Raw genomic sequence first — 12901 nt, 5'->3', positions numbered from 1 at the left:
TATAAATCAATATGTGTTGAGCCTTTACTATGTATACCAGGCCTGGGAGTAAAAAGTACACAATACATTCTTATCCATTACAGAGACTTTTAATCTAATAGGCAAACATAAATCTACTCAAATCCCACATGATTACTAAAAAGTATATTTGTTATAGTGAAAATATATTTTAAAACACAGTAGGAGTGTGAAAAAAAAGTACCCTTAAACTTATTTTGGGAGTTTATGCAAGACTTTACAAATGAGATGGAATTTGATTTGAGACTTGAAGTAGAAGTGCAAATTGCTGAGGCACATGAACAGCTGGTATCCTGAGGAGGGAATCCTGTGAAAAGCAGATGGTTATGCAATGACTTCGTGGTAGCAAAAAATTTTCCTATTTCTCAAATGGCTAGAGTATGCGTTGCATTTGAATAGCACATTTTAAATATTAGTCTGGATAGGAAGACTAAAATAAATACATCTATTATTCATCCAATTAAACTTTATGTTTATGAACACTGGTATCATTGACTTCCAGTCTTCTCCTCTGGCCGGACTGCTTCGTTTGTTTGTGTATCTGCCTCCTGTCCTTCTCTGTACCCTAAATTCTGTGCTTACTATCAACAGGTTACTAATTCTCCTTATTGTCTCTAATAGTTGTCATATGTATTAGGCAGTCAGAAGTGTCCATTACAATATAAAGTCATTATTGTCAGTTGAATTTTTAAGGCCAATACAAGGACTTTTATACACTGCTCAATACCAAGAAATATACTGTTCCTTATTTTAATGAGAGTAAATTAAAAAAAGAAAATTAAACACATATTTTTTATCTTTTTTTAATGTTTGTTTATTTTAGCGGAGTGCAGAGAGAGAGGGTGAGAGAGAATCCCAAGCAGTCTCCACACCATTAGCATGGACGCCTCATGGTGTGGACACCTGACATGGGGCTCAATCTCCCAGGTCATGGGTCATAATCAAGAATCAGATGCTTAAAAACCTGAGCCACCCAGCCACCCCTAACCCTGTTTCTCTCTCTTTTTTTAATTTTTTAAGAAAATTTTATGTTTATTTTTGAGACAGAGAGAGAGAGGGAGGGAGGGGCAGAGAGAGAGGGAGACACAGAACCCGAAGCAGTCTCCAGGCTCTGAGCTGTCAGCACAGAGCCCAACACAGAGCTCCAACCCCTGAACCATGAGATCATGACCTGAGCCAAAGTTGGACGCTCAACCTACTGAGCCACCCAGGCGCCCTACACTATTTCTCTTCTTAACTCAAATTGTTAACCAGGATTTTTCACACATATAAAAACTGCAGTCATCATGATTTAACATGCCATTCCAATCTGCTAGTTATAAAAACATTGATAATGGAAATCATAGATTATTAGAATCACAGTGTTCACATAGGTAGAATTGTTCTATCATTTTTTTTCCCCAAATTGATCATTTGGGCACTTTATAAGTGAATTAGGCTAGTCATAGAATTTATCTATAAATAAATTGTTAGAAACAGGCTCTTACCTATAGAGAACAAAATGATGGTTACTGGAGGGGACCTGGGTGAGAGGATGGGTTAAATCAGTGATAGGAACTAAGGAAGGCGCTTGTTGTGATGAAAACTGGTTGTTGTATGTAAGTGATGAGTGACTAAATTCTGCACCTGAAACTGACATTGCACTCTATGTTAACTAGCTGCAACTTAAATAAAAACTGGGAAAGAAAATAGATTAATAAGAGAAAGAAGTTTAAAAAAAATGCAGTCATAAAGAAAGTGCCCGCACCCATTAGGAAAACAGAGAAAGTAGGAAATAACAAGCTATCATAGATTTGGATTTATCTTCTAGCCTAGAACTTATTGTACATCACCTTATTTTCATTTGAGTAAGCCTCCACATGTTTAAGTATACTTAGTAACCCATTGCATCTAAAAACAAAAAACAAAAACCCAAATAAAATGAAACAAATAAAAACACACCAACAGGCTAATCCATAATTTAGGTTTTCCAATTGATTTATCATTTCACATCTCCATTTCAATCAATGTCACTATTAACTTAGGTTGATTTGTTTTATTAATTCAACTCACAAACTTCTGAGACATTTCTAACAACTCATGTGCTTGTGCCTCTAAAATTCAAGTAATTGACTCTTCTATTGATTCCACATTTGAAATATATTGCTGAACCATTTCCTCAGGCTCTCATTAACAAAAATATGGCAATAGCTACTTAGCTGGTCTCTTAATCTTTGATCCTCCCTGCCTGTCTCTTATCTTCCTTACTATCTATTTAATTATATTAAGTTATAATTATTTATGCCATTTCTGTGCTATTAACTTTCAGGAGTCTCTATTTTTTGCTGATAAATATATACTGTTAACATGGAAACTGTTTGCCTTATATAGTCCCAGGTTGCACATGTTTTTCTATTATTATTAATTATTATGTTTATTCTTTAAAATATTTATTTTTGAGAGCGAGAGAGAGAGTGTGAGCAGAGGAGGAGTAGAGAGACAGGAGAACAGAAGATCCAAAGCTGGCTCCACGCTGACAGCAGTGAGCCCAATGCAGGGCTCAAACTCACAAACCATGAGATCTGACCTGAGCTGAAGTCAGATGCTCAACCAACAGAGCCACCCAGGTGCCTCCCGCCATTATTAATAGCATTCACTGTCTTTTTCAAAAGCTTTTTAAGTAATATACTATGATAGAAATTAGAATAGTGATTGCAAGGTGCTGGGTGTGAAAGGAAACTGACTACAAAAGGGAACTATTTGGGGTGATGGAAATATTTTATGTCTGCATTGTGGTTGATACACTAGTATATAATTTTGTCAAAATTCATAAAAGTATGCACAAAAAGGGTGAATTTTACTACATGTAAATTATACTTCATTAAAACTAAAATATATCATCAGGAAATCCAGCAACAATTTCTATTATATTAGTTAAATAGCCAAAGTTTTGTTTTCATTTTTTTAAAATTAATCAGAAACAAAATTAGGATGAACAGTGACATTATTTGATGCAGTGCTTTAGAAGGATGACAGACTTGAAGTAACTCAAGCCATTTATCTTTTTAATCACTGTGCTATCATTCTTTTTCATTCTCTCTCTCTCTCTTTTTTAAATGCCCTGCTTAAATATAGGACATCATAGTACCAGGGGGGTTGAGTAAAAATAGAAAGTAATAAAGTCTACCGTGTTTATGAAGACTCCTCCAGTTTCTCTATTATTTCCCCTTCTCATATATAATCACTCCTTTGTAATTCTCTTTTATCACATATTGCATTGTTTTATGATGTAATTGTTTATAGGCATGTAGTTGACAATATAGTAGGTTATACAGAATCTTTATAAACATGAAAATTTTCGAATGGGATCTATTTTGGGTTTAAAATTTAGAAATAATTGATAATGAGTCAAAATCAAAACATGCAAAATAACATTAAAGACAAATACGATACAGCAGTTTTGAGGGTCTATGGTAAACAGACTGTATACTAAAAGTCTACATTTAAAAATTACATTAAGCAGAGTAGGAATGTTGATCAGAAATGGAAATACAATGAAAAATTATCTAAGTAATAAGGCAGAAACTACATTCATAGAAGTACATCTAAGGGAAGAGGATGCTGTGGCCACAGGCTCACCTGATTGAAAATTTTGTTTGTGGACATACATTTATCTAGCTGATTTAGCTAAATATTGGGAAACATGTAAGTAATAGAGCAAACTTTTTGTTTTGATGCCATGCTTATATTTATATTTATAAGTTAGTTTTATAACTTATAAGTCTTATATTTATAAGTTAGTTTTCCACAGGTGTTGATTTCATAGAGAAAATATTTAGAAGATAATATTAATTTCTGGTCCTTTGCCAATTATGCTTTATAATTAAACTAATATATTTTTATAGATTTATTCTTATGAGTCTGAGTCATATTATCTTGTCCCTGATGACATCATAAGCTATGTTGTGATGTTTACTTCTAGGTCTGTAAACCCGAGACAAATGCCCTGTGAGATATTTTGAAAGATAATCATTTGGCCTTTTCTAAGAAGCTACTCTGAAATCATTGTGGGCTAACACATTTACTTTAAAAATTTTTTTTTTCAACGTTTATTTATTTTTGGGACAGAGAGAGACAGAGCATGAACGGGGGAGGGGCAGGGAGATAGGGAGACACAGAATCCGAAACAGGCTCCAGGCTCTGAGCCATCAGCCCAGAGCCCGATGCGGGGCTCGAACTCACGGACCGCGAGATCGTGACCTGGCTGAAGTCGGACGCTCAACCGACTGCGCCACCCAGGCGCCCCAACACATTTACTTTAATGTCTGTTTTTGAATATATTTATGTTTTATTCATCTCTTATAATAATTGCCAACTATGAAGGTACAACTAGTTATCTTACACTAGATTCATTCATTCACTTATTAGTAAATATTAATAGAAGCCTCACTAGACTAAAGATACACCACTGGGTGTTAGAGACGTAGCTATGAATCATAACAAAACAAAACAGAACAAATTCTGCTCTCAGGAGCAGACATTGTAGTGCATGTCATATATACTATATACAGTAGACATATTTAATATGTAAGTGCTTTACTATGTGGGAAAATGAAAATAATAGAAGAAAGACAGTAATAGTTTCATTTTGCAAGGTAGAAAATCAATATATTTCCTATAACTGAGGGAACATGGAATAAGAGACTGATGTTCAAGTATATTATTTAAAATTACTGGGGCGCCTGGGTGGCGCAGTCGGTTAAGCGTCCGACTTCGGCTCGGGTCACGATCTCGCGGTCTGTGAGTTCGAGCCCCGCGTCAGGCTCTGGGCTGATGGCTCGGAGCCTGGAGCCTGTTTCCGATTCTGTGTCTCCCTCTCTCTCTGCCCCTCCCCCGTTCATGCTCTGTCTCTGTCTGTCCCAAAAATAAATAAAAAAAAAAAAAAAAAAAAAAAAAACGTTGAAAAAAAATTTAAAATTACAAAGGCACTAAACTTCCGTTTTCATCTTTGACAGGTAAAGTGTCACTCAATTTTGTGACTAGAAAAACCTGAACAAATAAAAAGATGAGAATCGATGACTTTTCTTGAGTCTAAGAGCTGATGTTTCAGGACAAACTGCCATCTAAAAATTTGGAGAAACAGATGATTTCTGAGTCACAGCCCAAATCAGCAAACCTGGATCAGAAGGAACTGGAACAGTGAACTGTTGGGTACATTTAAATCCTAATGTTTATGATTTGTTGGAGGCTAAGTGTGGACTAACACAAGACTAAAATATTTCTAAGAACTAGAATCCAAGGCTTTTTTGTGAAATTTTACCTCCAGGAACCCTACCGCATTCTCACAGTGAACAGCCAAGAAACATCCTCAGTTAGTTCTGGCAAGGGGTAAGGGAAAGAAATCATTAAGAAATGCAGTACACCAAGAGCATTCTTCATTAAAGAATGACTGTCCTATAGGGGTAAAAGACCTTACCAGAGCCTGGTAAAAGGCATTCTCCAGACCTCTTCAACAGGTTTGCTGTCTCACCAAAGAAGAGGGAGCTAGGAGTCACAGTCCAGAGACATAGGTCTATTAAAGACTGAAACTGAATTATGAGATCACTGGATGCTTTCCTTCTCCACATCTTACCACCACTCCCACAAGACTCCGGTATAAAAACAGTGGTTACAACTGAAAGAACTGCAAGGCAGATCTACTTAAAGACAAATTCTTAAGAAAGCTAAGGTAACAGGAGATACCAGAGAAAGGACACTAGAGGAATTCAAGGCCTCTGGCTACGGAAAACACTTAACAGATCCCAACTCTTACCCAGCAAACATAAAACCTCACACTATAACCCTATTAACCTTAGCCCCTACTACCCAATATTCCATGTCTGGGTTAAAGCAAAAAATTAACAAAACACACTGAAAGAGAGAAATATCTGAAGAGACAGAGCAAATACCAGAATTAGACCCAGATAAGACACAGATGTGGGATCTCTGTAAAATGTAAAATAATCAGGATTAAAATGGAACAAAATAAACAACTAGTCATTAAGATCTGCATAGATTTCCCCAAAGCATAATAATTAGAAGAGCCACACTGACTGCTTTCTTTCATCTGGTACTTTACTTTTCAAGCTCTTAACACATATTAATTCATTTAATAGTCACAATCATTTTGTAAGGAAAATAGCATGAAGTCCCCATTTTACAGATAAAGGACCTGAGGCATAAAGTATTTGAATAATTTGCCTAAGGCCCACCGGGTTATGTGGTGCAGCTGGAATTCTAACTGGGGAGTCTGCTCTAGGGCTGTGTTTCTAGATGTTACAACTCCACCATCTGTCAAGGAAGTGATGTTTAACCCGAGTGTTGAAAGAAAGATAGAATTTATTAAGTGGACTGGAAAGGTGGATTTAGGTCTGGTTTTCTGAACAAAGGAGTCATTATACACATAGGACCTCACAGAGGAAATGAAGATAATTAAGGGAATGGAGACCAGTGCAGCTGGAGCACAGGAAGAGACTGGGAAAAACTGAGAAAAGAACCTTGAGGAAGGTAAGAACAGAAGATGCAGAGTGTTTTGTAGGTCACGTTAAAGATGTTGATCATCGTTTTCAAGAACAATGGGAAAATGAAGTAGTGTTTTAAGCATGGAAGTGCTATCATCACATTTGCATTTGAAATAAACAGTCTTGGTTCTCAGAGGATAAGAGATTGCAGGAAAAGTAATTTGGGAAATCAAGAAATCCATGGTGAGAACTGTAGACTATAAAACACCAAACTTCACTTTCCTGGCTTGTCTTTCTGTATTGTAGAGGCAAGCAGCCTAAATACTACTTTCCCCAGGTTTACTTGCAGGTAGGAATGAAATTTTCATGAAGCAGATGTACTTGTGAGAGACTTGAATGGATGGTGGAACAATAATTTTGCTTTCATCAGTATATGATTCCATAGAGTCTGACCCCAGGGTGGGGGAAGGATGTTAGCTATAATGACTCCCTGCAATGCACCAAGGCAGCTTTGTGAGGAGTCGAAGTAATACTTCAGCATATTCAGTCTGCTAAATCTCAGGAGTAGGATTGTCATACTAATTCTTTGGGAACAGGGAGGCCTTACTGCTTTCTGGCACAGCATATATTTTAGGGCCAGCAACCAACTGTGGATGCTCATTAGGATATTAGGTTTAATGGTATTCCCTTACTAAGAGCCCATCTGCATTTTATTCTGTGAATTTTGCCCATTGACCTGATTACTATGCCTTATGTGGATTAATAGGTCTACCTAAATTTGGTGTACTGATTTGGAAATTTGCACACTGATTTAGAGAAAACTGTTATTTGGTATATATTACTAGATGGGTCACAATCTCTTAGCATTATTAGTCCATTAATTTTTCTTCTTGATTTTGGTTGCCAAATAAGTTCCTCAAAACGAAATCAAAACCTTACCCTTAGATAAGGTAAGCGTGCAATTAAATGTGTAGAGCAAACAATATTGAGGATATCAAAAGCACTAAAATAGTTTTGAATAATCTATTGTATTCTTAAGTATATTTTATACATGCACATATACATAGTTTATAATATATACAAGTACTTAAATTTTCCTTTTGGACAATATGTATATCATGTATTAAAAGTAACATGTGTTTTGGTGCTATAGATATAGTATTACCAGAGATTATTAACATATACAGTTTTATCCTTGTGTTAGTTTCTGCATTTCAATTATAATTCTCAGAGCTATATTTTCATGTTCTCATCATGATCACATTTACCAACTGAAGTTACTGAACTTACAAGAGCACCTAAAATATATAAATAATTATAAATTATAGGTATATACATAATATATAATATACACCCATATTTGCATAACTACAATGCACACAGTAAGGATTCAACACACATTTGTCGATGGAATACAGTGAAGTAATGCAGTAATAAATAGTTAATTAGTGGCTACAGTGTCTCTAGAACATAGACACTTATTTTCAAGATACTGTAGGTATGTGCATTTTTAAAAGTCTAGTTTTAATTCAGTATTTTAATATTTTCGTTTATAGATTAAATGAACTTATTTAATAAATTACTTAAAATGCAAAATATGTGAGATACATAAAATTTCCAAATTATTAACGTGCATAATATCTAACCTTAACATATTTAGTTTTATATCCCAACAGAGCCCTTCCACAATATAATCACTTGCAGAGATATAAATAGATCAGGTTTTAGAAAAATGTTTCTATACACAAAAAAAATTGTAGTAAACCTTTGGAAATGTTGGCAAGTCAGTAATGTTCAAAATTTTTGCTGCCTTTAGCAAAGATTCCATCAGGCTTTTTGAAGTTATTGGAAATGCCTGAATTGAAAAACATAATGCTGTTCCTCATCTGAATTCAAACAATGGGACGAATAAAGCAAAAAATAAAAAAATCATTATCAGGTTTTGTCATAAGTAAATTTTGTCTTTTTTTCCATTTTTAAAAAGTTTATAGGCAAAGTTTTTTTTTTAATTAATAATTTTTTTGAGAGAGAGAGAGAGCGAGAACAAGCAGGGGAGGAACAGAGAGAGAGAGAGAGAGAGAGAGAGAGAGAGAGAGGGAATCCCAAGCAGATTCTGCACCACCAGTGCAAAGCCCGATGTGGGGCTTGAACTCACAAACTGTGAGCTGAGCTGAGCTGAAACCAAGAGTCTGACACTCTTAAGACCGACAGAGCCACCCAGGCACACCTACAGGCAAAGTTTTTAAAACAATTTCCGTAATATGCATTATACATGCAAATTGATTACATATGATTGTATATACCTCACACATTTCAATGTTTTTATTTTCATAATAGGTATTTTATAGCATAAAAGTTAAAAATAAATAATTTACTATTAAATTGTATGTCAACTAATGGGAAAACTAATTAAGCAAGTTATCAGAGCACTTAAGCAAGTTATCAGAGTATTTAACCATTGAGGCCTCAGTTCATATTGCAACTATGAAAAATTCATCATGTGAACTATTACGTTTAGTAATACAATGTAGCAGACACCGCTTTGGTGGCTTCAAGTGTGTTTGAAAGTGCCTTATCATTTATACCCAGTATGGTTCTATAATTTTGTTTTCTCTAGTTTCTTAGATACAGGGGGCTATACCATTAAGAATATTAAGACTCTATTTTTTTTAAAAAAAGAACATTTATTTATTTTTTTGAGAGACAGAAACAGAGCACAAGGAGGGGAGGGGCTGAGAGAGAGAGGGAGACAGAATCCAAAGTAGGCTCCAGGCTGTCAGCACAGAGCCCACTGCGGGGTTCGAACTCACAAACCATGAGATTATGACCAGAGCTGAAGTCAGACACTCAACTGACTGAGCCACCCAGGTGCCCCTAAAACTGTTTAAAAATAGGAATTGCTGAGTTAAAAAAAAAAAAACACACACACAAACAAACAATAATAAAATAAAAAAATAAAACAAACAAAAGCAAAAAACAGTTCCTGGAGAAATGAGAAGCAGAGGAAACTTTTTTAGTATGCGTATATCTCTCTCCTTCAGTTTTTCTGTCTCTGGTATCTGGGCCTTGGGCTGCCACTCTGGCTCCTTGGATACTCAGCTGCAGACGCACTGAATTTTCCACCCCAGCCATTCTTTAGCCTACAAGCCAACTTCACACTCCAATATCACATACTTCATAACTGTGGATTTGTTTCCTGTTAGTAAACTGAGAAACACAATCTGTAATCCACAAATATTTCTCAGTTCTCTAGTAACTATTATACTGATATCTACTACATGGGCCATAATAAATATAAATGCAAGGCAAATAAATGGATAACATTAATACTTATCTGGCACCAATTTAAGAATGGGAACTACACTGGTGAAACACATAATACACACGTTCTTTTTTTTTTTTTAAGTTTATTTATTTATTTATTTGGAGAGAAAGAAACATTGTGAGACAAAGTGGAGGAAGGGCAGAGATAGAGGGAGAGAGAGAATCCCAACCGACTGAGCCACCCAGCCCCTCTCTCTCTCTTTTTTTTTTTTTTAAGTAGGCTTCATGACCTTGTGGGACCCAATACCGAACTTGAACTCACAACCCTGAGATCAAGAGTCAGATACTCAACCAACTGAGCCACCCAGGCACCCACACACATACTCTTTTAGTTATTTTTAAAGTTAGGTTTTTCACATTCTTCCTATATGCAGTTATTTTCTTTGTTTAATACTTATTGTTTTATAACAATTATACCTTCCTATAGCATAGGTTAAATAAGTAGTATGTAGGAAAGCACTCTAAATACAAAACAAACAAAAAAAAAACAAAATAACTTTTAGTATTTAATTGTATTACGGGTGTTTTCACTTTGTCTTTTTACATGTTATTTGAGAAACTGAGGAATATTTTCCATTTGCTGTTTTAATAGTCAACTTTCTAAATGTTTGAGGTAACATACACAGAGGGAGGGGCGCCTGGGTGGCGCAGTCGGTTAAGCGTCCGACTTCAGCCAGGTCACGATCTCGCGGTCCGTGAGTTCGAGCCCCGCGTCGGGCTCTGGGCTGATGGCTCGGAGCCTGGAGCCTGTTTCCGATTCTGTGTCTCCCTCTCTCTCTGCCCCTCCCCCGTTCATGCTCTGTCTCTCTCTGTCCCAAAAATAAATAAACGTTAAAAAAAAAAAAACATACACAGAGGGAATGAAATACTCTTAGTCAAATATATTTTTATAGATGACATAGTACTCAGATTAGGTGTTTATTCTACTTATTTTGATAAAGATTCCTCAGATGAAGGTCATATTCAAATTTTAAAAAACAGGTTTAAAAATTCTTTAGATGACTGCAGTATTTAAGTAATAGTAATGACAGTTCTTTTAATTATGTAGTGATTGGCTAGGGATGAAATCTTACTTTTATCACCGTGTATCAAGGAAACATGCTATATAGGTTCACAGTCCTCTTGGGGGCTTTCCTGGGCAGAGGGCAGGGAGCGACTGAAGACTGAGGGCAGCCAATCCAGGTTGGCAGGTACGATTTTAAAACTAGCAGAAGAAAGTTACATACCAGGCAGGGGCTCAACAAGACAACTAGATCCCCACAGGTGCCCACCAAATCTTACAAGCTTATAAAGGGGCCTTAACTGGGCTCAGTCACATGTACCAGGCAGGTGTTTTTAATACCACGGCACCATCTCAAGGCTGTGTCTTTGGAGCAGCCTCTAGGAGCAAGAAAGGCAGGCAGGACCCACATTCCAAGAACAGGGAGTGAGTGACGAGCCTCCAGGTCCAGCTCACGGGTTTATCAGCAGTCACGTCTTTTTTGATCAAGTTCCTCAACACATACTACAGGTAAATACTCTTATTTCTAAAACTTCTGAACAACAAGTTGATGAGCATCACTTACATTTCAGCTGAAAATGTGTCTTCCAAGGGGAACTGATTTTAAATGACAATACAATTTATTATTGTTTTACATTTTAATATGTTAGTATAATTTGTGTGCATTTATTATTCCTCAGTTAATCCTTATTTTTGACTTCTGTCTCTTCAAAGTTAAAAGCACAAAAAAAAAAAAAATACATGTTTTTGCCCCCTGAGATTTTCAGAGCAAATCTCTATTCTCACTCAATGTAATGTGGCCTGACAAAATTGAATCCAGAACTGTGCAGAAAAATATAAATGAAGCAGCTTGCTACCAAATGTGGCCATAATTCAAGAAGGGTGCTGGGAATATACTCTGTGCTTTCCTTCATTGGATGTACCAGTTTTTATTTCCTAATATATTGAAAAAAACTGGCTTAAAAAATATTTTTCTGTACAAAAAAATAAGTGCCATGGAGCTTATCTAATTTACTAGAAAGAACTGTGTGTTTCTAGGTAAGAATAATACTTATCTCAAAATTATTTCAGCAATAATCCTGTGATCAGGGGCCCACTTGGCACAATAAAGAGGATAATTGGAGACATTTATAAAGTGATAATTTACAAATGTGTTGGAATTAATTCAGGAACCAACAAAAGGGAATTGCTCAGAGGGAACTGTTAAGGGAAAGAAACGGTTTCCAGAAGTCAGCAAGACCTTTAGCAAGGGGAGAGGGACTACCTGACATCAACTGTTGACCTTCATTTGAGAAATGCAGACCGGGCAATAAGGCTAGTCAAAGAGGAGTAAGGACAAACAAATCATAGTTTGACCTCCTTTCCTCATCTTGTCATCTGAGCTAATGCAAATAGACGTGAAAATCAGGCTGACTGAGTGCATGAAGGGTGGGATCCAAAACCCAAAGTACTGCAGAAAATGTGACAAAAGGATCTAGAATGACAAATGGAGGAAACCATGAGAGAATAACTGAACTAAAAGCTACCCTTTTGTTGTCAATACTAGGCAACGACATGAAATACACGTCTGGTTTTAAACATTGGGAAATGTGAAGTTATAGGAATGCTCACAAAGCTGACTCCATCTTTTGGCACTCAGTCTTGTTAAACGGCCTGCCTCGGGGCTGTGTGTTCCAGGCCCTGGGGAAGTTAATTCAATGTAAGCACTGACCAGGATGCGGGAAGGATTGTTCTGATCTTTGCTAAAGTGGTGCACAGAAGGCTCCACTTTAGATAACTACCCTTTGACTTCACCACAATGCCCCTTGCTCTATAAAACTTGTGGATTAAGGTCTGGACGAGGGCAGAGAATAACTGTGTACTGACAGATCCTTTGTTCCCTGAATCTCCCCATCAAGGGGTTATTCTGAATACAACTCTGTGTAAGGTATATGGAGTGAATCACTTCATTTTTGGTTTCAAAGTGCCTTCTGAGTCTGGAGGATACTTTACTGACCCTCCTCCACTTTACAACAGAAGTGAATGCATGTAATCTGTAAGGGAAGAGAGTTGAATGATGTAACCATGTTACCCTTTGGCA

The sequence above is a fragment of the Lynx rufus genome, unplaced genomic scaffold (assembly GCF_022079265.1).
Source record: "Lynx rufus isolate CCGP_SWC_20201006 ecotype Redwood Valley unplaced genomic scaffold, mLynRuf1.p SCAF_13, whole genome shotgun sequence".
Classification (NCBI taxonomy): domain Eukaryota; kingdom Metazoa; phylum Chordata; class Mammalia; order Carnivora; family Felidae; genus Lynx; species Lynx rufus.
Note: the sequence above shows the minus strand (reverse complement) of the source record.